Source organism: Hypanus sabinus (assembly GCF_030144855.1).
Source record: "Hypanus sabinus isolate sHypSab1 chromosome 1 unlocalized genomic scaffold, sHypSab1.hap1 SUPER_1_unloc_8, whole genome shotgun sequence".
NCBI lineage: Eukaryota > Metazoa > Chordata > Chondrichthyes > Myliobatiformes > Dasyatidae > Hypanus > Hypanus sabinus.
The window spans coordinates 586,126-608,753 of record NW_026778915.1 but is presented as its reverse complement, the minus strand read 5'-3'; the positions used below and the strand labels follow the sequence as shown (position 1 = coordinate 608,753).

At 52.9% G+C, this 22,628-nt stretch overlaps 1 protein-coding gene across 5 annotated transcripts in view; it reads left to right on the top strand.

Annotated features, from left to right (window-relative positions):
* LOC132385419 (cell adhesion molecule 4-like) overlaps positions 1–22,628 on the top strand; it is a 212,063-nt gene that overhangs the window by 5,331 nt on the left and 184,104 nt on the right. For 4 of the 5 annotated variants that reach the window (XM_059957469.1, XM_059957467.1, XM_059957468.1 and 1 more), the window contains exon 2: positions 3,081–3,215. The gene's annotated coding sequence lies outside the window, so the exon portion shown is untranslated. Of the gene's footprint in view, positions 1–3,044; positions 3,216–22,628 lie in introns of those variants that run through there. The other variant, XM_059957466.1, reaches the window with a different exon arrangement.

Genomic DNA, 22,628 nt, shown 5'->3' with positions numbered 1-22,628 from the left:
CTCCTGACCTGTAGGAGGAGAGGTGGGGAGGGGAGTTCTGAGGGACAGGCAGTGGGGTGGATATGACTAACCCCCACCCAGGGAAGCGGGGGTGTCCTATCACACTCCTGACCTGTAGGAGGAGAGGTGGGGAGGGGAGTTCTGAGGGACAGGCAGTGGGGTGGATATGACTAACCCCCACCCAGGGAAGCGGGGGTGTCCTATCACACTCCTGACCTGTAGGAGGAGAGGTGGGGAGGGGAGTTCTGAGGGACAGGCAGTGGGGTGGATATGACTAAGCCCCACCCAGGGAAGCGGGGGTGTCCTATCACACTCCTGACCTGTAGGAGGAGAGGTGGGGAGGGGAGTTCTGAGGGACAGGCAGTGGGGTGGATATGACGCACCCCCACCCAGGGAAGCGCGGGTGTCCTATCACACTCCTGACCTGTAGGAGGAGAGGTGGGGAGGGGAGTTCTGAGGGACAGGCAGTGGGGTGGATATGACGCACCCCCACCCAGGGAAGCGGGGGTGTCCTATCACACTCCTGACCTGTAGGAGGAGAGGTGGGGAGGGGAGTTCTGAGGGACAGGCAGTGGGGTGGATATGACGCACCCCCACCCAGGGAAGCGGGGGTGTCCTATCACACTCCTGACCTGTAGGAGGAGAGGTGGGGAGGGGAGTTCTGAGGGACAGGCAGTGGGGTGGATATGACTAACCCCCACCCAGGGAAGCGGGGGTGTCCTATCACACTCCTGACCTGTAGGAGGAGAGGTGGGGAGGGGAGTTCTGAGGGACAGGCAGTGGGGTGGATATGACGCACCCCCACCCAGGGAAGCGGGGGTGTCCTATCACACTCCTGACCTGTAGGAGGAGAGGTGGGGAGGGGAGTTCTGAGGGACAGGCAGTGGGGTGGATATGACGCACCCCCACCCAGGGAAGCGGGGGTGTCCTATCACACTCCTGACCTGTAGGAGGAGAGGTGGGGAGGGGAGTTCTGAGGGACAGGCAGTGGGGTGGATATGATGCACCCCCACCCAGGGAAGCGGGGGTGTCCTATCACACTCCTGACCTGTAGGAGGAGAGGTGGGGAGGGGAGTTCTGAGGGACAGGCAGTGGGGTGGATATGACGCACCCCCACCCAGGGAAGCGGGGGTGTCCTATCACACTCCTGACCTGTAGGAGGAGAGGTGGGGAGGGGAGTTCTGAGGGACAGGCAGTGGGGTGGATATGACGCACCCCCACCCAGGGAAGCGGGGGTGTCCTATCACACTCCTGACCTGTAGGAGGAGAGGTGGGGAGGGGAGTTCTGAGGGACAGGCAGTGGGGTGGATATGACGCACCCCCACCCAGGGAAGCGGGGGTGTCCTATCACACTCCTGACCTGTAGGAGGAGAGGTGGGGAGGGGAGTTCTGAGGGACAGGCAGTGGGGTGGATATGACGCACCCCCACCCAGGGAAGCGGGGGTGTCCTATCACACTCCTGACCTGTAGGAGGAGAGGTGGGGAGGGGAGTTCTGAGGGACAGGCAGTGGGGTGGATATGACTAACCCCCACCCAGGGAAGCAGGGGTGTCCTATCACACTCCTGACCTGTAGGAGGACAGGTGGGGAGGGGAGTTCTGAGGGACAGGCAGTGGGGTGGATATGATGCACCCCCACCCAGGGAAGCGGGGGTGTCCTATCACACTCCTGACCTGTAGGAGGAGAGGTGGGGAGGGGAGTTCTGAGGGACAGGCAGTGGGGTGGATATGACGCACCCCCACCCAGGGAAGCGGGGGTGTCCTATCACACTCCTGACCTGTAGGAGGAGAGGTGGGGAGGGGAGTTCTGAGGGACAGGCAGTGGGGTGGATATGACTAACCCCCACCCAGGGAAGCGGGGGTGTCCTATCACACTCCTGACCTGTAGGAGGAGAGGTGGGGAGGGGAGTTCTGAGGGACAGGCAGTGGGGTGGATATGACTAACCCCCACCCAGGGAAGCGGGGGTGTCCTATCACACTCCTGACCTGTAGGAGGAGAGGTGGGGAGGGGAGTTCTGAGGGACAGGCAGTGGGGTGGATATGACGCACCCCCACCCAGGGAAGCGGGGGTGTCCTATCACACTCCTGACCTGTAGGAGGAGAGGTGGGGAGGGGAGTTCTGAGGGACAGGCAGTGGGGTGGATATGACGCACCCCCACCCAGGGAAGCGGGGGTGTCCTATCACACTCCTGACCTGTAGGAGGAGAGGTGGGGAGGGGAGTTCTGAGGGACAGGCAGTGGGGTGGATATGATGCACCCCCACCCAGGGAAGCGGGGGTGTCCTATCACACTCCTGACCTGTAGGAGGAGAGGTGGGGAGGGGAGTTCTGAGGGACAGGCAGTGGGGTGGATATGACTAACCCCCACCCAGGGAAGCGGGGGTGTCCTATCACACTCCTGACCTGTAGGAGGAGAGGTGGGGAGGGGAGTTCTGAGGGACAGGCAGTGGGGTGGATATGACGCACCCCCACCCAGGGAAGCGGGGGTGTCCTATCACACTCCTGACCTGTAGGAGGAGAGGTGGGGAGGGGAGTTCTGAGGGACAGGCAGTGGGGTGGATATGACTAACCCCCACCCAGGGAAGCGGGGGTGTCCTATCACACTCCTGACCTGTAGGAGGAGAGGTGGGGAGGGGAGTTCTGAGGGACAGGCAGTGGGGTGGATATGACGCACCCCCACCCAGGGAAGCGGGGGTGTCCTATCACACTCCTGACCTGTAGGAGGAGAGGTGGGGAGGGGAGTTCTGAGGGACAGGCAGTGGGGTGGATATGACTAACCCCCACCCAGGGAAGCGGGGGTGTCCTATCACACTCCTGACCTGTAGGAGGAGAGGTGGGGAGGGGAGTTCTGAGGGACAGGCAGTGGGGTGGATATGACTAACCCCCACCCAGGGAAGCGGGAAACACGTAACGTGGCTGAGGGTAATAATCGGGGGGGGGGGGGGGTGATGAGGTAGGAATGTGGAGAGATATCAGTGTCGGTGGGTGGGGGAGGGACAGCATTGTCTCAATGGCTCTGTTCCAGAGTTGGGTTGAATGCCTGGAACTTTATCGAGACTAATTTTCAAAACCCATACTTGCAGTGCCTCCAAAGCCAGTGGTCGAGGTGCTGGGGGAGCCGGCCAGAGAGAAGAGTGAGGTGGAGCTTGAATGCACAGTCCCGCGGAGCAAACCTGCTGCCCGGATCCGCTGGTTCAGAGAGAAAAAACAACTACAAGGTGAGGAGAGTCAAAACCTCAGAGTCACACCAGGACATTACAGACCGGCCCATTACAGACCAGCCCATTACAGACACCGTCCATCACACACACCGTCCATCACACACACCGTCCATCACACACACCGTCCATCACACACCGTCCCATCACACACCGTCCATCACACACACCGTCCCATCACACACCGTCCATCACACACCGTCCCATCACAAACCGTCCATCACAAACCGTCCCATCACACACCGTCCATCACACACACCATCCATCACACACACCGTCCATCACACACCGTCCCATCACAAACCGTCCATTACACACCGTCCATCACACACCGTCCATCACCCACACCGTCCATCACACACACCGTCCATCACACACACCGTCCATCACACACCGTCCCATCACACACCATCCATCACACACACCATCCATCACACACACCGTCCCATCACACACCATCCATCACACACACCGTCCCATCACACACCGTCCATCACACACACCATCCATCACACACACCGTCCATCACACACACCGTCCATCACACACCGTCCCATCACAAACCGTCCATTACACACCGTCCATCACACACCGTCCATCACACACACCGTCCATCACACACACCGTCCATCACACACACCGTCCATCACACACCGTCCCATCACACACCATCCATCACACACACCATCCATCACACACACCGTCCCATCACACACCGTCCATCACACACACCGTCCATCACACACACCGTCCATCTCACACACCGTCCATCACACACACCGTCCATCACACACACCGTCCCATCACACACCGTCCATCACAAACCGTCCCATCACACACACCATCCATCACACACACCATCCATCACACACACCATCCCATCACACACACCATCCCATCACACACACCGCCCATCACACACCGTCCATCACACACACCGTCCATCACACACACCGTCCATCACACACACCCCATCCCATCACACACACCGTCCATCACACACACCCCATCCCATCACACACACCGTCCCATCACACACACCGCCCATCACACACACCGTCCATCACACACACCGCCCATCACACACACCGCCCATCACACACACCGTCCCATCACACACCGCCCATCACACACACCGCCCATCACACACCGCCCATCACACACCGCCCATCACACACCGCCCATCCCACACCGCCCATCAAACACACCGTCCATCACACACACCGCCCATCACACACACCGCCCATCACACACACCGTCCCATCACACACACCGTCCATCACACACACCGTCCATCACACACACCGCCCATCACAGACACCGTCCATCACACACACCGCCCATCACACACACCGCCCATCACACACCGCCCATCACACACCGCCCATCACACACCGCCCATCACACACGCCGTCCATCACACACACCGTCCATCACACACACCGTCCATCACACACACCGTCCATCACACACACCGCCCATCACACACACCGTCCATCACACACACCCCATCCATCACACACACCATCCATCACACACACCGTCCATCACACACACCATCCCATCACACACACCGCCCATCACACACACCGTCCATCACGCACACTGTCCATCACGCACACCGTCCATCACACACACCGTCCATCACACACACCGTCCATCACACTCACCGTCCATCACACACACCGTCCATCACACACACCGTCCATCACACACACCGTCCATCACACACACCGTCCATCACACACACCGTCCATCACACTCACCGTCCATCACACACACCGTCCATCACACACACCGTCCATCACACACCGTCCATCACACACACCGTCCATCACACACCGCCCATCACACACACCATCCCATCACACACACCGTCCATCACACACACCGTCCATCACACACACCGCCCATCACACACCGTCCATCACACACACCGTCCATCACACACACCGTCCATCACACACACCGTCCATCACACACACCGCCCATCACACACCGTCCCATCACACACACCGCCCATCACACACACCGTCCATCACACACACCGTACATCACACACACCGTCCATCACACACACCGTCCATCACACACACCGTCCATCACACACAACGTCCATCACACACACCGTCCCATCACACACACCGTCCATCACACACACCGTCCATCACACACACCGTCCATCACACACACCGCCCATCACACACACCGTCCATCACACACACCGTCCATCACACACACCGTCCATCACACACACCGTCCATCACACACACCGCCCATCACACACCGTCCATCACACACACCGTCCATCACACACACCGTCCATCACACACACCGTCCATCACACACACCGTCCATCACACACACCGTCCCATCACACACCGTCCATCACAAACCGTCCCATCACACACACCATCCATCACACACACCATCCATCACACACACCATCCCATCACACACACCATCCCATCACACACACCGCCCATCACACACCGTCCATCACACACACCGTCCATCACACACACCGTCCATCACACACACCCCATCCCATCACACACACCGTACATCACACACACCCCATCCCATCACACACACCGTCCCATCACACACCGTCCCATCACACACCGCCCATCACACACACCGCCCATCACACACCGCCCATCAAACACACCGTCCATCACACACACCACCCATCACACACACCGCCCATCACACACACCGTCCCATCACACACACCGTCCCATCACACACACCGTCCATCACGCACACCGTCCATCACACACACCGTCCATCACACACACCGTCCATCACACACACCGTCCATCACACACACCGTCCATCACACACACCGTCCATCACACACACCGTCCATCACACACACCGCCCATCACACACACCGTCCATCACACACACCGCCCATCACACACACCGCCCATCACACACCGCCCATCACACACCGCCCATCACACACGCCGTCCATCACACACACCGTCCATCACACACACCGTCCATCACACACACCGCCCATCACACACACCGTCCATCACACACACCCCATCCATCACACACACCATCCATCACACACACCGTCCATCACACACACCATCCCATCACACACACCATCCCATCACACACACCGTCCATCACACACACCGTCCATCACACACACCGCCCATCACACACCGTCCATCACACACACCGTCCATCACACACAGTCCATCACACACACCGTCCATCACACACACCGTCCATCACACACACCGTCCATCACACACACCGTCCATCACACACACCGTCCATCACACACACCGTCCATCACACACAACGTCCATCACACACACCGTCCCATCACACACACCGTCCATCACACACACCGTCCATCACACACACCGTCCATCACACACACCGCCCATCACACACACCGTCCATCACACACACCGTCCATCACACACACCGTCCATCACACACACCGTCCATCACACACACCGCCCATCACACACCGTCCATCACACACACCGTCCATCACACACACCGTCCATCACACACACCGTCCATCACACACACCGTCCATCACACACACCGTCCCATCACACACCGTCCATCACAAACCGTCCCATCACACACACCATCCATCACACACACCATCCATCACACACACCATCCCATCACACACACCATCCCATCACACACACCGCCCATCACACACCGTCCATCACACACACCGTCCATCACACACACCGTCCATCACACACACCCCATCCCATCACACACACCGTACATCACACACACCCCATCCCATCACACACACCGTCCCATCACACACACCGCCCATCACACACACCGTCCATCACACACACCGCCCATCACACACACCGCCCATCACACACACCGTCCCATCACACACCGTCCCATCACACACACCGTCCATCACACACACCGCCCATCACACACACCGCCCATCACACACACCGTCCATCACACACACCACCCATCACACACACCGCCCATCACACACACCGCCCATCACACACACCGCCCATCACACACACCGCCCATCACACACCGCCCATCACACACCGCCCATCACACACCGCCCATCCCACACCGCCCATCAAACACACCGTCCATCACACACACCACCCATCACACACACCGCCCATCACACACACCGTCCCATCACACACACCGTCCCATCACACACACCGTCCATCACACACACCGTCCATCACACACACCGCCCATCACACACACCGTCCATCACACACACCGCCCATCACACACACCGCCCATCACACACCGCCCATCACACACCGCCCATCACACACGCCGTCCATCACACACACCGTCCATCACACACACCGTCCATCACACACACCGCCCATCACACACACCGTCCATCACACACACCCCATCCATCACACACACCATCCATCACACACACCGTCCATCACACACACCATCCCATCACACACACCATCCCATCACACACACCGTCCATCACACACACCGTCCATCACACACACCGCCCATCACACACCGTCCATCACACACACCGTCCATCACACACAGTCCATCACACACACCGTCCATCACACACACCGTCCATCACACACACCGTCCATCACACACACCGTCCATCACACACACCATCCCATCACACACACCGTCCATCACACACACCGCCCATCACACACACCGCCCATCACACACACCGTCCATCACACACACCGTCCATCACAAACCGTCCCATCACACACACCGTCCATCACACACACCGTCCATCACAAACCGTCCCATCACACACACCGTCCATCACACACACCGTCCATCACACACACCGTCCATCACACACACCGTCCATCACACACACCGTCCATCACACACACCGCCCATCACACACACCGTCCATCACACACACCGCCCATCACACACCGTCCATCACAAACCGTCCCATCACACACACCGTCCATCACACACACCGCCCATTACACACACCGTCCATCACACACACCGCCCATCACACTCACCGTCCATCACACACACCGTCCATCACACACACCGTCCATCACACACACCGTCCATCACAAACCGTCCCATCACACACACCGTCCATCACACACACCGTCCATCACACACACCGTCCATCACACACACCGTCCATCACACACACCGTCCATCACAAACCGTCCCATCACACACACCGTCCATCACACACACCGTCCATCACACACACCGTCCATCACAAACCGTCCCATCACACACACCGTCCATCACACACACTGTCCATCACACACACCGCCCATCACACACACCGTCCATCACACACACTGTCCATCACACACACCGCCCATCACACATCGTCCATCACACACACCGTCCATCACACACACCGTCCATCACACACACCGTCCATCACAAACCGCCCATCACACACACCATCCATCACACAGACCGTCCATCACAAACCGTCCCATCACACACACCGTCCATCACACACACCGTCCCATCACACACACCGCCCATCACACACACTGTCCCATCACACACACCCCATCCCATCACACACACCGTCCCATCACACACACCGTCCCATCACAGACCGTCCCATCACAGACCGTCCCATCACACACACCGTCCATCACACACACCGTCCATCACACACTGTCCATCACAAACACAGTCCATCACACACACCGTCCATCACACACACCGTCCATCACACACACCGCCCATCACACACACCGTCCATCACACACACCGCTCATCACACACACCGTCCATCACACACACCGTCCATCACACACACCGTCCATCACACACACCGCCCATCACACACATCGTCCATCACACACACCGCCCATCACACACACCGTCCCATCACACACACCATCCATCACACACACCGTCCATCACACACACCGTCCATCACACACACAGCCCATCACACACACCGTCCATCACACACACCGCCCATCACAAACACCGTCCATCACACACACCATCCATCACACACACCGTCCATCACACACACCGTCCATCACACACACCGTCCATCACACACACCGTCCATCACACACTATCCATCACACACTATCCATCACACACACCGTCCATCACACACACCGTCCATCACACACACCGTCCATCACACACACCGCCCATCACACACCATCCATCACACACACCGTCCATCACACACACCGTCCCATCACACACACCGCCCATCACACACCGTCCATCACACACACCGTCCATCACACACTATCCATCACACACTATCCATCACACACACCGTCCATCACACACACCGTCCATCACACACACCGTCCATCACACACACCGCCCATCACACACCATCCATCACACACACCGTCCATCACACACACCATCCATCACACACACCGTCCATCACACACACCGTCCCATCACACACACCGCCCATCACACACCGTCCATCACACACACCGTCCATCACACACACCGTCCATCACACACACCGTCCATCACACACACCGTCCATCACACACCGTCCATCACAAACCGTCCCATCACACACACCGTCCATCACACACACCGTCCATCACACACCGTCCATCACAAACCGTCCCATCACACACCGTCCATCACACACACCGTCCATGACGCACACCGTCCATCACACACACCGTCCATCACACACACCGTCCATCACACACACCGTCCATCACACACACCGTCCATCACACACCGTCCATCACAAACCGTCCCATCACACACCGTCCATCACACACACCGCCCCATCACACACACCGCCCATCACACACACCGCCCATCACACACCGTCCATCACAAACCGTCCCATCACACACCGTCCATCACACACACCGCCCCATCACACACACCGCCCATCACACACACCGCCCATCACACACACCGTCCATCACACACACTGTCCATCACACACCGTCCATCACACACACTGTCCCATCACACACACCGCCCATCACACACACCGTCCATCACACACACCGTCCATCACACACACCGTCCATCACACACACCGTCCATCACACACACCGTCCATCACACACACCGTCCATCACACACACCGTCCATCACACACTGTCCATCACAAACACCGTCCATCACACACACCGTCCCATCACACACACCGTCCCATCACACACTGTCCATCACACACACCGTCCATCACACACACCGTCCATCACACACACCGTCCATCACACACACCGCCCATCACACACACCGTCCATCACACACACTGTCCATCACACACACCGTCCATCACACACACCGTCCATCACACACACCGCCCATCACACACACCGTCCATCACACACACCGTCCATCACACACACCGTCCATCACACACACCGTCCATCACACACACCGTCCATCACACACACCGTCCATCACACACACCGTCCATCACACACTGTCCATCACAAACACCGTCCATCACACACACCGTCCCATCACACACACCGTCCCATCACACACTGTCCATCACACACACCGTCCATCACACACACCGTCCATCACACACACCGTCCATCACACACACCGCCCATCACACACACCGTCCATCACACACACCGTCCATCACACACACCGTCCATCACACACACCGTCCATCACACACACCGCCCATCACACACACCGTCCATCACACACACCGTCCATCACACACACCGTCCATCACACACACCGTCCATCACACACACCGCCCATCACACACACCGTCCATCACACACACCGTCCATCACACACACCGTCCATCACACACACCGTCCATCACACACTGTCCATCACACACTGTCCATCACAAACACCGTCCATCACACACACCGTCCATCACACTCACCGTCCATCACACACACCATCCCATCACACACACCGCCCATCACACACACCGTCCATCACACACACCCCATCCCATCACACACACCGTCCATCACACACACCGTCCATCACACACACCGTCCATCACACACACCGTCCATCACACACACCCCATCCCATCACACACACCGTCCATCACACACACCATCCATCACACACACCGTCCATCACACTCACCGCCCATCACACACACCGTCCATCACACTCACCGTCCATCACACACACCGCCCATCACACTCACCGTCCATCACACACAGAGGTGATGAGGAGGGATCACTGAGGGAGGGATGAGGAGGGAGCGCTGTGGGAGATGAGGGAGGGGATGAGGAGGGATCACTGAGGGAGGTGATGAAGAGGGAGCGCTGAGGGAGGGATGAAGAGGGAGCGCTGTGGGAGGGGATGAGGAGGGATCTCTGAGGGGATGAGGAGGGAGCACTGAGGGAGGGGATGAGGAGGGATCACAGGGAGGGATGAGGAGGGAGCGCTGTGGGAGGAGATGAGGGAATGAGGAGGGATCACTGGGAGGTGATGAGGAGGGAGCGCAGAGGGAGGGGATGAGGATGGATCTGAGGGAGGGGATGAAGAGGGAGCACTGAGGGAGGGGCGGTGAATAGGGAGCGCTGAGGGAGGGATGAGGAGGGATCACTGAGGGAGGGGATGAAGAGGGATCACTGAGGGAGGGGATGAAGAGGGAGCGCTGAGGGAGGGGATGAAGAGGGATCACTGAGGGAGGGATGAGGAGGGATCACTGAGGGAGGGGATGAAGAGGGATCACTGAGGGAGGGGATGAAGAGGGAGCGCTGAGGGAGGGGATGAGGAGGGATCACTGAGGGGATGAGGAGGGATCACTGAGGGAGGGGATGAAGAGGGAGCACTGAGGGAGGGGATGAAGAGGGAGCACTGAGGGCAGGGATGAGGAGGGATCACTGAGGGCGGGGATGAGGAGGGATCTCTGAGGGAGGTGATGAGGAGGGATCACTGAGGGAGGGGATGAAGAGGGAGCACTGAGGGAGGGGATGGAGGGAGCACTGAGGGAGGGGCGGTGAATAGGGAGCTGTCGACCCCCAGAGTGTTTACATCTCCTGCCCCGTCCAAGCGTTTAAGCAGCGATTGGTGTGATCACTGTGGGGACGCAGCCTAGATCAAAATGTTAGCTCTTTAGCATATAGATTGCTTTTTGAGGGATCACTGATGTTAAATTTCCAGATCATATGTTTTGTATCACTGTTGTGTCTTGTGTCAGTGAGCTGAAATCCTGCCTTGGAGAGGCTGTGACACTTTGACTCCTGTTATGTTTGGAAACAGATGTTAAAGATCTGACAGCTCCGTCAGGAAGCATTGAAGGAGAATATCTGAAACATGAATTTATCCCTGACATTACCTCAGCTCCCTCCTACAGCCTGGCACTCCCTCCTTATCACTCGTCCCACAGCGATCACAGCTCACCCACCCAAACAATTTCTTCCTCACCCCCTCCCACAGCAGTCCCTCCTCACCCCCTCCCACAGCGATCACAGCTCACCCCTCCACAGAATTCCTTCCTCACCCCCTCCCACAACAGTCCCTCCTCACACCCTCCCACAGCGATCACAGCTCACCCCCCCACAGAATTCCTTCCTCACCCCCTCCCACAACAGTCCCTCCTCACCCCCTCCCACAGCGATCACAGCTCACCCCTCCAAAAGAATTCCCTCCTCACCCCCTCCCACAGCGATCACAAACCCCCTCCCACAGAGATCACATCTCACCCCTCCAATAGAATTCCCTCCTCACCCCCTCCCACGGTGATCAGAGCTCACCCCCTCCCACAGAATTCCCTCCTCACCCCCTCCCACAGCGATCACAAACCCCCTCCCACAGTGATCACATCTCACCCTCTCCTACAGAGCTCCCTCCTCACCCCCAACAGAATTCCCTACTCACCCCCTCCCACAGTGTGTTAGACACTTGATATTGTGAGGAATGGAGGGATACGGACATTGTATAGACAGAGGGGATTAGTGTGTTAGACACATGAATGTGTGGGGAATGGAGGGATATGGACATTGTGAAGACAGAGGGGATTAGTGTGTTAGACACATGAATGTGTGGGGAATGGAGGGATATGGACATTGTGTAGACAGAGGGGATTTAGTGTGTTAGACACATGAATGTGTGGGGAATGGGGGGATATGGACATTGTGAAGACAGAGGGGATTAGTGTGTTAGACACACACATGAATGTGTGGGGAATGGAGGGATATGGACATTGTGTAGACAGAGGGGATTAGTGTGTCAGACACTCACATGAATGTGTGGGGAATGGAGGGATATGGACATTGTGTAGACAGAGGGGATTAGTGTGTCAGACACACACATGAATGTGTGGGGAATGGAGGGATATGGACATTGTGTAGACAGAGGGGATTAGTGTGTCAGACACTCACATGAATGTGTGGGGAATGGAGGGATATGGACATTGTGTAGACAGAGGGGATTAGTGTGTCAGACACACACATGAATGTGTGGGGAATGGAGGGATATGGACATTGTGTAGACAGAGGGGATTAGTGTGTCAGACACACACATGAATGTGTGGGGAATGGAGGGATATGGACATTGTGTAGACAGAGGGGATTAGTGTGTCAGACACACACATGAATGTGTGGGGAATGGAGGGATATAGACATTGTGTAGACAGAGGGGATTAGTGTGTCAGACACACACATGAATGTGTGGGGAATGGAGGGATATGGACATTGTGAAGACAGAGGGGATTAGTGTGTCAGACACTCACATGAATGTGTGGGGAATGGAGGGATATGGACATTGTGTAGACAGAGGGGATTAGTGTGTCAGACACACACATGAATGTCTGGGGAATGGAGGGATATGGACATTGTGTAGACAGAGGGGATTAGTGTGTTAGACACATGAATGTGTGGGGAATGGAGGGATATGGACGTTGTGTAGACAGAGAGGATTAGTGTGTTAGACAGATGAATGTTGGGGAATGGAGGGATATGGACATTGTGTAGACAGAGGGGATTAGTGTGTCAGACACATGAATGTGTGGGGAATGGAGGGATATGGACATTGTGTAGACAGAGGTGATTACTGTGTCAGACACACACATGAATGTGTGGGGAATGGAAGGATATGGACATTGTGTAGACAGAGGGGATTAGTGTGTTAGACACATGAATGTGTGGGGAATGGAGGGATATGGACGTTGTGTGGACAGAGGGGATTAGTGTGTTAGACAGATGAATGTGTGGGGAATGGAGGGATATGGACATTGTGTAGACAGAGGGGATTTGTGTGTCAGACACACACATGAATGTGTGGGGAATGGAGGGATATGGACATTGTGTAGACAGAGGGGATTAGTGTGTTAGACACATGAATGTGTGGGGAATGGAGGGATATGGACATTGTGTAGACAGAGGGGATTTGTGTGTTAGACACATGAATGTGTGGGGAATGGAGGGATATGGACATTGTGTAGACAGAGAGGATTAGTGTGTCAGACACACACATGAATGTGTGGGGAATGGAGGTATATGGACACTGTGTAGACAGAGGGGATTAGTGTGTCAGACACACACATGAATGTGTGGGGAATGAAGGGATATGGACATTGTGTAGAGAGAGGGGATTAGTGTGTCAGACATGAATGTGTGGGGAATGGAGGGATATGGACAGTGTAGACAGAGGGGATTAGTGTGTTAGACACACACATGAATCTGTGGGGAATGGAGGGATACGGACATTGTGTAGACAGAGGGGATTAGTGTGTTAGACACATGAATGTGTGGGGAATGGAGGGATGTGGACATTTTGTAGACAGAGGGGATTTGTGTGTTAGACACATGAATGTGTGGGGAATGGAGGGATATGGACATTGTGTAGACAGAGGGGATTAGTGTGTCAGACACACACATGAATGTGTGGGGAATGGAGGGATATGGACATTGTGTAGACAGAGGGGATTAGTGTGTCAGACACACACATGAATGTGTGGGGAATGGAAGGATATGGACATTGTGTAGACAGAGGGGATTAGTGTGTCAGACACACACATGAATGTGTGGGGAATGGAGGGATATGGACATTGTGTAGAGAGAGGGGATTAGTGTGTCAGACATGAATGTGTGGGGATTGCAGGGATATGGACAGTGTAGACAGAGGGGATTAGTGTGTTAGACACAGACAGGAATGTGTGGGGAATGGAGGGATATGGACATTGTGTAGACAGAGGGGATTAGTGTGTTAGACACATGAATGTGTGGGGAATGGAGGGATATGGACATTGTGTAGACAGAGGGGATTAGTGTATCAGACACACACATGAATGTGTTGGGAATGGAGGGATATGGACATTGTGTAGACAGAGGAGATTAGTGTGTTAGACACATGAATGTGTGAGGAATGGAGGGATATGGACATTGTGTAGACAGAGGGGATTATTGTGTCAGACACATGAATGTGTGGGGAATGGAGGGATATGGACATTGTGTAGACAGAGGGGATTAGTGTGTCAGACACATGAATATGTGGGGAATGGAGGGATATGGACATTGTGTAGACAGAGGGGATTAGTGTGTTAGACACACACATGAATGTGTGGGGAATGGAGGGATATGGACATTGTGTAGACAGAGGGGATTAGTGTGTTAGACACATGAATGAGTGAGGAATGGAGGGATATTGACATTGTGTAGACAGAGGGGATTATTGTGTCAGACACATGAATGTGTGGGGAATGGAGGGATATGGACATTGTGTAGACAGAGGGGATTAGTGTGTCAGACACATGAATATGTGGGGAATGGAGGGATATGGACATGGTGTAGACAGAGGGGATTAGTGTGTTAGACACACACATGAATGTGTGGGGAATGGAGGGATATGGACATTGTGTAGACAGAGGGGATTAGTGTGTCAGACACATGAATGTGTGGGGAATGGAGGGATATGGACATTGTGTAGACAGAGGGGATTAGTGTGTCAGACACATGAATGTGTGGTGAATGGAGGGATATGGACGTTGTGTAGGCAGAGGGGATTAGTGTGTTAGACACAGACATGAATGTGTGGGGAATGGAGGGATATGGACGTTGTGTAGACAGAGGGGTTTAGTGTGTTAGACAGATGAATGTGTGGGGAATGGAGGGATATGGACATTGTCTAGACAGAGGGGATTAGTGTGTTAGACACATGAATGTGTGGGGAATGGAGGGATATGGACATTGTGTAGACAGAGGGGTTTAGTGTGTTAGACAGATGAATGTGTGGGGAATGGAGGGATATGGACATTGTGTAGACAGAGGGGATTTGTGTGTTAGACACATGAATGTGTGGGGAATGGAGGGATATGGACATTGTGTAGACAAAGGGGATTAGTGTGTTAGACACATGAATATGTGGGGAATGGAGGGATATGGACGTTGTGTGGACAGAGGGGATTAGTGTGTTAGACATGAATGTGTGGGGAATGGAGGGATATGGACATTGTGTGGACAGAGGGGATTAGTGTGTTAGACACATGAATGTGTGGAGAATGGAGGGATATGGATGTTGTGTAGACAGAGGGGATTTGTGTGTTAGACACATGAATGTGTGGGGAATGGAGGGATATGGACATTGTTTAGACAGAGGGGATTTCTGTGTTAGACACATGAATGTGTGCAGAATGGAGGGATATGGACATTGTGTAGACAGAGGGGATTAGTGTGTCAGACACATTAATGTGTGGGGAATGGAGGGATATGGACATTGTGTAGACAGAGGGGATTAGTGTGTCAGACACATTAATGTGTGGGGAATGGAGGGATATGGACATTGTGTAGACAGAGGGGATTAGTGTGTTAGACACAGACAGGAATGTGTGGGGAATGGAGGGATATGGACATTGTGTAGACAGGGGATTAGTGTGTTAGACACATGAATATGTGGGGAATGGAGGGATATGGACATTGTGTAGACAGAGGGGATTAGTGTGTTAGACACACACATGAATGTGTGGGGAATGGAGAGATATGGACATTGTGTAGACAGAGGGGATTAGTGTGTCAGACACATGAATGTGTGGGGAATGGAGGGATATGGACATTCTGTAGACAGAGGGGATTAGTGTGTTAGACAGATGAATGTGTGGGGAATGGAGGGATATGGACATTGTGTAGACAGAGGGAATTTTTGTGTTAGACACATGAATGTGTGCGGAATGGAGGGATATGGACATTGTGTAGACAGAGGGGATTAGTGTGTCAGACACATGAATGTGTGGGGAATGGAGGGATATGGACATTGTGTAGACAGAGGGATTAGTATGTCAGACACACACATGAATGTGTGCGGAATGGAGGGATATGGACGTTGTGTAGACAGAGGGGTTTAGTGTGTTAGACAGATGAATGTGTGGGGAATGGAGGGATATGGACATTGTGTAGACAGGGGATTAGTGTGTTAGACACATGAATGTGTGGGGAATGGAGGGATATGGACGTTGTGTGGACAGAGGGGATTAGTGTGTTAGACAGATGAATGTGTGGGGAATGGAGCTATATGGACATTGTGTAGACAGAGGGGATTAGTGTGTTAGACACATGAATGTGTGGGGAATGGAGGGATATGGATGTTGTGTAGACAGAGGGGATTAGTGTGTTAGACAGATGAATTTGTGGGGAATGGAGGGATATGGACATTGTGTAGACAGAGGGGATTTGTGTGTTAGACACATGAATGTGTGGGGAATGGAGGGATATGGACATTGTGTAGACAGAGGGGATTTCTGTGTTAGGCACATGAATGTGTGTGGAATGGAGGGATATGGACATTGTGTAGACAGAGGGGATTAGTGTGTCAGACACATTAATGTGTGGGGAATGGAGGGATATGAACATTGTGTAGACAGAGGGGATTAGTGTCAGACACATTAATGTGTGGGGAATGGAGGGATATGGACATTGTGTAGACAGAGGGGATTAGTGTGTTAGACACAGACAGGAATGTGTGGGGAATGGAGGGATATGGACATTGTGTAGACAGAGGGGATTAGTGTGTTAGACACATGAATGTGTGGGGAATGGAGGGATATGGACGTTGTGTAGACAGAGAGGATTAGTGTGTTAGACAGATGAATGTTGGGGAATGGAGGGATATGGACATTGTGTAGACAGAGGGGATTAGTGTGTCAGACACATGAATGTGTGGGGAATGGAGGGATATGGACATTGTGTAGACAGAGGTGATTACTGTGTCAGACACACACATGAATGTGTGGGGAATGGAAGGATATGGACATTGTGTAGACAGAGGGGATTAGTGTGTTAGACACATGAATGTGTGGGGAATGGAGGGATATGGACGTTGTGTGGACAGAGGGGATTAGTGTGTTAGACAGATGAATGTGTGGGGAATGGAGGGATATGGACATTGTGTAGACAGAGGGGATTTGTGTGTCAGACACACACATGAATGTGTGGGGAATGGAGGGATATGGACATTGTGTAGACAGAGGGGATTAGTGTGTTAGACACATGAATGTGTGGGGAATGGAGGGATATGGACATTGTGTAGACAGAGGGGATTTGTGTGTTAGACACATGAATGTGTGGGGAATGGAGGGATATGGACATTGTGTAGACAGAGAGGATTAGTGTGTCAGACACACACATGAATGTGTGGGGAATGGAGGTATATGGACACTGTGTAGACAGAGGGGATTAGTGTGTCAGACACACACATGAATGTGTGGGGAATGAAGGGATATGGACATTGTGTAGAGAGAGGGGATTAGTGTGTCAGACATGAATGTGTGGGGAATGGAGGGATATGGACAGTGTAGACAGAGGGGATTAGTGTGTTAGACACACACATGAATCTGTGGGGAATGGAGGGATACGGACATTGTGTAGACAGAGGGGATTAGTGTGTTAGACACATGAATGTGTGGGGAATGGAGGGATGTGGACATTTTGTAGACAGAGGGGATTTGTGTGTTAGACACATGAATGTGTGGGGAATGGAGGGATATGGACATTGTGTAGACAGAGGGGATTAGTGTGTCAGACACACACATGAATGTGTGGGGAATGGAGGGATATGGACATTGTGTAGACAGAGGGGATTAGTGTGTCAGACACACACATGAATGTGTGGGGAATGGAAGGATATGGACATTGTGTAGACAGAGGGGATTAGTGTGTCAGACACACACATGAATGTGTGGGGAATGGAGGGATATGGACATTGTGTAGAGAGAGGGGATTAGTGTGTCAGACATGAATGTGTGGGGATTGCAGGGATATGGACAGTGTAGACAGAGGGGATTAGTGTGTTAGACACAGACAGGAATGTGTGGGGAATGGAGGGATATGGACATTGTGTAGACAGAGGGGATTAGTGTGTTAGACACATGAATGTGTGGGGAATGGAGGGATATGGACATTGTGTAGACAGAGGGGATTAGTGTATCAGACACACACATGAATGTGTTGGGAATGGAGGGATATGGACATTGTGTAGACAGAGGAGATTAGTGTGTTAGACACATGAATGTGTGAGGAATGGAGGGATATGGACATTGTGTAGACAGAGGGGATTATTGTGTCAGACACATGAATGTGTGGGGAATGGAGGGATATGGACATTGTGTAGACAGAGGGGATTAGTGTGTCAGACACATGAATATGTGGGGAATGGAGGGATATGGACATTGTGTAGACAGAGGGGATTAGTGTGTTAGACACACACATGAATGTGTGGGGAATGGAGGGATATGGACATTGTGTAGACAGAGGGGATTAGTGTGTTAGACACATGAATGAGTGAGGAATGGAGGGATATTGACATTGTGTAGACAGAGGGGATTATTGTGTCAGACACATGAATGTGTGGGGAATGGAGGGATATGGACATTGTGTAGACAGAGGGGATTAGTGTGTCAGACACATGAATATGTGGGGAATGGAGGGATATGGACATGGTGTAGACAGAGGGGATTAGTGTGTTAGACACACACATGAATGTGTGGGGAATGGAGGGATATGGACATTGTGTAGACAGAGGGGATTAGTGTGTCAGACACATGAATGTGTGGGGAATGGAGGGATATGGACATTGTGTAGACAGAGGGGATTAGTGTGTCAGACACATGAATGTGTGGTGAATGGAGGGATATGGACGTTGTGTAGGCAGAGGGGATTAGTGTGTTAGACACAGACATGAATGTGTGGGGAATGGAGGGATATGGACGTTGTGTAGACAGAGGGGTTTAGTGTGTTAGACAGATGAATGTGTGGGGAATGGAGGGATATGGACATTGTCTAGACAGAGGGGATTAGTGTGTTAGACACATGAATGTGTGGGGAATGGAGGGATATGGACATTGTGTAGACAGAGGGGTTTAGTGTGTTAGACAGATGAATGTGTGGGGAATGGAGGGATATGGACATTGTGTAGACAGAGGGGATTTGTGTGTTAGACACATGAATGTGTGGGGAATGGAGGGATATGGACATTGTGTAGACAAAGGGGATTAGTGTGTTAGACACATGAATATGTGGGGAATGGAGGGATATGGACGTTGTGTGGACAGAGGGGATTAGTGTGTTAGACATGAATGTGTGGGGAATGGAGGGATATGGACATTGTGTGGACAGAGGGGATTAGTGTGTTAGACACATGAATGTGTGGAGAATGGAGGGATATGGATGTTGTGTAGACAGAGGGGATTTGTGTGTTAGACACATGAATGTGTGGGGAATGGAGGGATATGGACATTGTTTAGACAGAGGGGATTTCTGTGTTAGACACATGAATGTGTGCAGAATGGAGGGATATGGACATTGTGTAGACAGAGGGGATTAGTGTGTCAGACACATTAATGTGTGGGGAATGGAGGGATATGGACATTGTGTAGACAGAGGGGATTAGTGTGTCAGACACATTAATGTGTGGGGAATGGAGGGATATGGACATTGTGTAGACAGAGGGGATTAGTGTGTTAGACACAGACAGGAATGTGTGGGGAATGGAGGGATATGGACATTGTGTAGACAGGGGATTAGTGTGTTAGACACATGAATATGTGGGGAATGGAGGGATATGGACATTGTGTAGACAGAGGGGATTAGTGTGTTAGACACACACATGAATGTGTGGGGAATGGAGAGATATGGACATTGTGTAGACAGAGGGGATTAGTGTGTCAGACACATGAATGTGTGGGGAATGGAGGGATATGGACATTCTGTAGACAGAGGGGATTAGTGTGTTAGACAGATGAATGTGTGGGGAATGGAGGGATATGGACATTGTGTAGACAGAGGGAATTTTTGTGTTAGACACATGAATGTGTGCGGAATGGAGGGATATGGACATTGTGTAGACAGAGGGGATTAGTGTGTCAGACACATGAATGTGTGGGGAATGGAGGGATATGGACATTGTGTAGACAGAGGGATTAGTATGTCAGACACACACATGAATGTGTGCGGAATGGAGGGATATGGACGTTGTGTAGACAGAGGGGTTTAGTGTGTTAGACAGATGAATGTGTGGGGAATGGAGGGATATGGACATTGTGTAGACAGGGGATTAGTGTGTTAGACACATGAATGTGTGGGGAATGGAGGGATATGGACGTTGTGTGGACAGAGGGGATTAGTGTGTTAGACAGATGAATGTGTGGGGAATGGAGCTATATGGACATTGTGTAGACAGAGGGGATTAGTGTGTTAGACACATGAATGTGTGGGGAATGGAGGGATATGGATGTTGTGTAGACAGAGGGGATTAGTGTGTTAGACAGATGAATTTGTGGGGAATGGAGGGATATGGACATTGTGTAGACAGAGGGGATTTGTGTGTTAGACACATGAATGTGTGGGGAATGGAGGGATATGGACATTGTGTAGACAGAGGGGATTTCTGTGTTAGGCACATGAATGTGTGTGGAATGGAGGGATATGGACATTGTGTAGACAGAGGGGATTAGTGTGTCAGACACATTAATGTGTGGGGAATGGAGGGATATGAACATTGTGTAGACAGAGGGGATTAGTGTCAGACACATTAATGTGTGGGGAATGGAGGGATATGGACATTGTGTAGACAGAGGGGATTAGTGTGTTAGACACAGACAGGAATGTGTGGGGAATGGAGGGATATGGACATTGTGTAGACAGAGGGGATTAGTCTGTTAGACACAGACAGGAATGTGTGGGGAATGGAGGGATATGGACGTTGTGTAGACAGAGAGGATTAGTGTGTTAGACTGATGAATGTTGGGGAATGGAGGGATATGGACATTGTGTAGACAGAGGGGATTAGTGTGTCAGACACATGAATGTGTGGGGAATGGAGGGATATGGACACTGTGTAGACAGAGGGGATTAGTGTGTCAGACACACACATGAACGTGTGGGGAATGGAGGGATATGGACTTTGTGTAGACATAGGGGATTAGTGTGTCAGACACACATGAATGTGTGGGGAATGGAGGGAAATCAACATTCTGTAGTC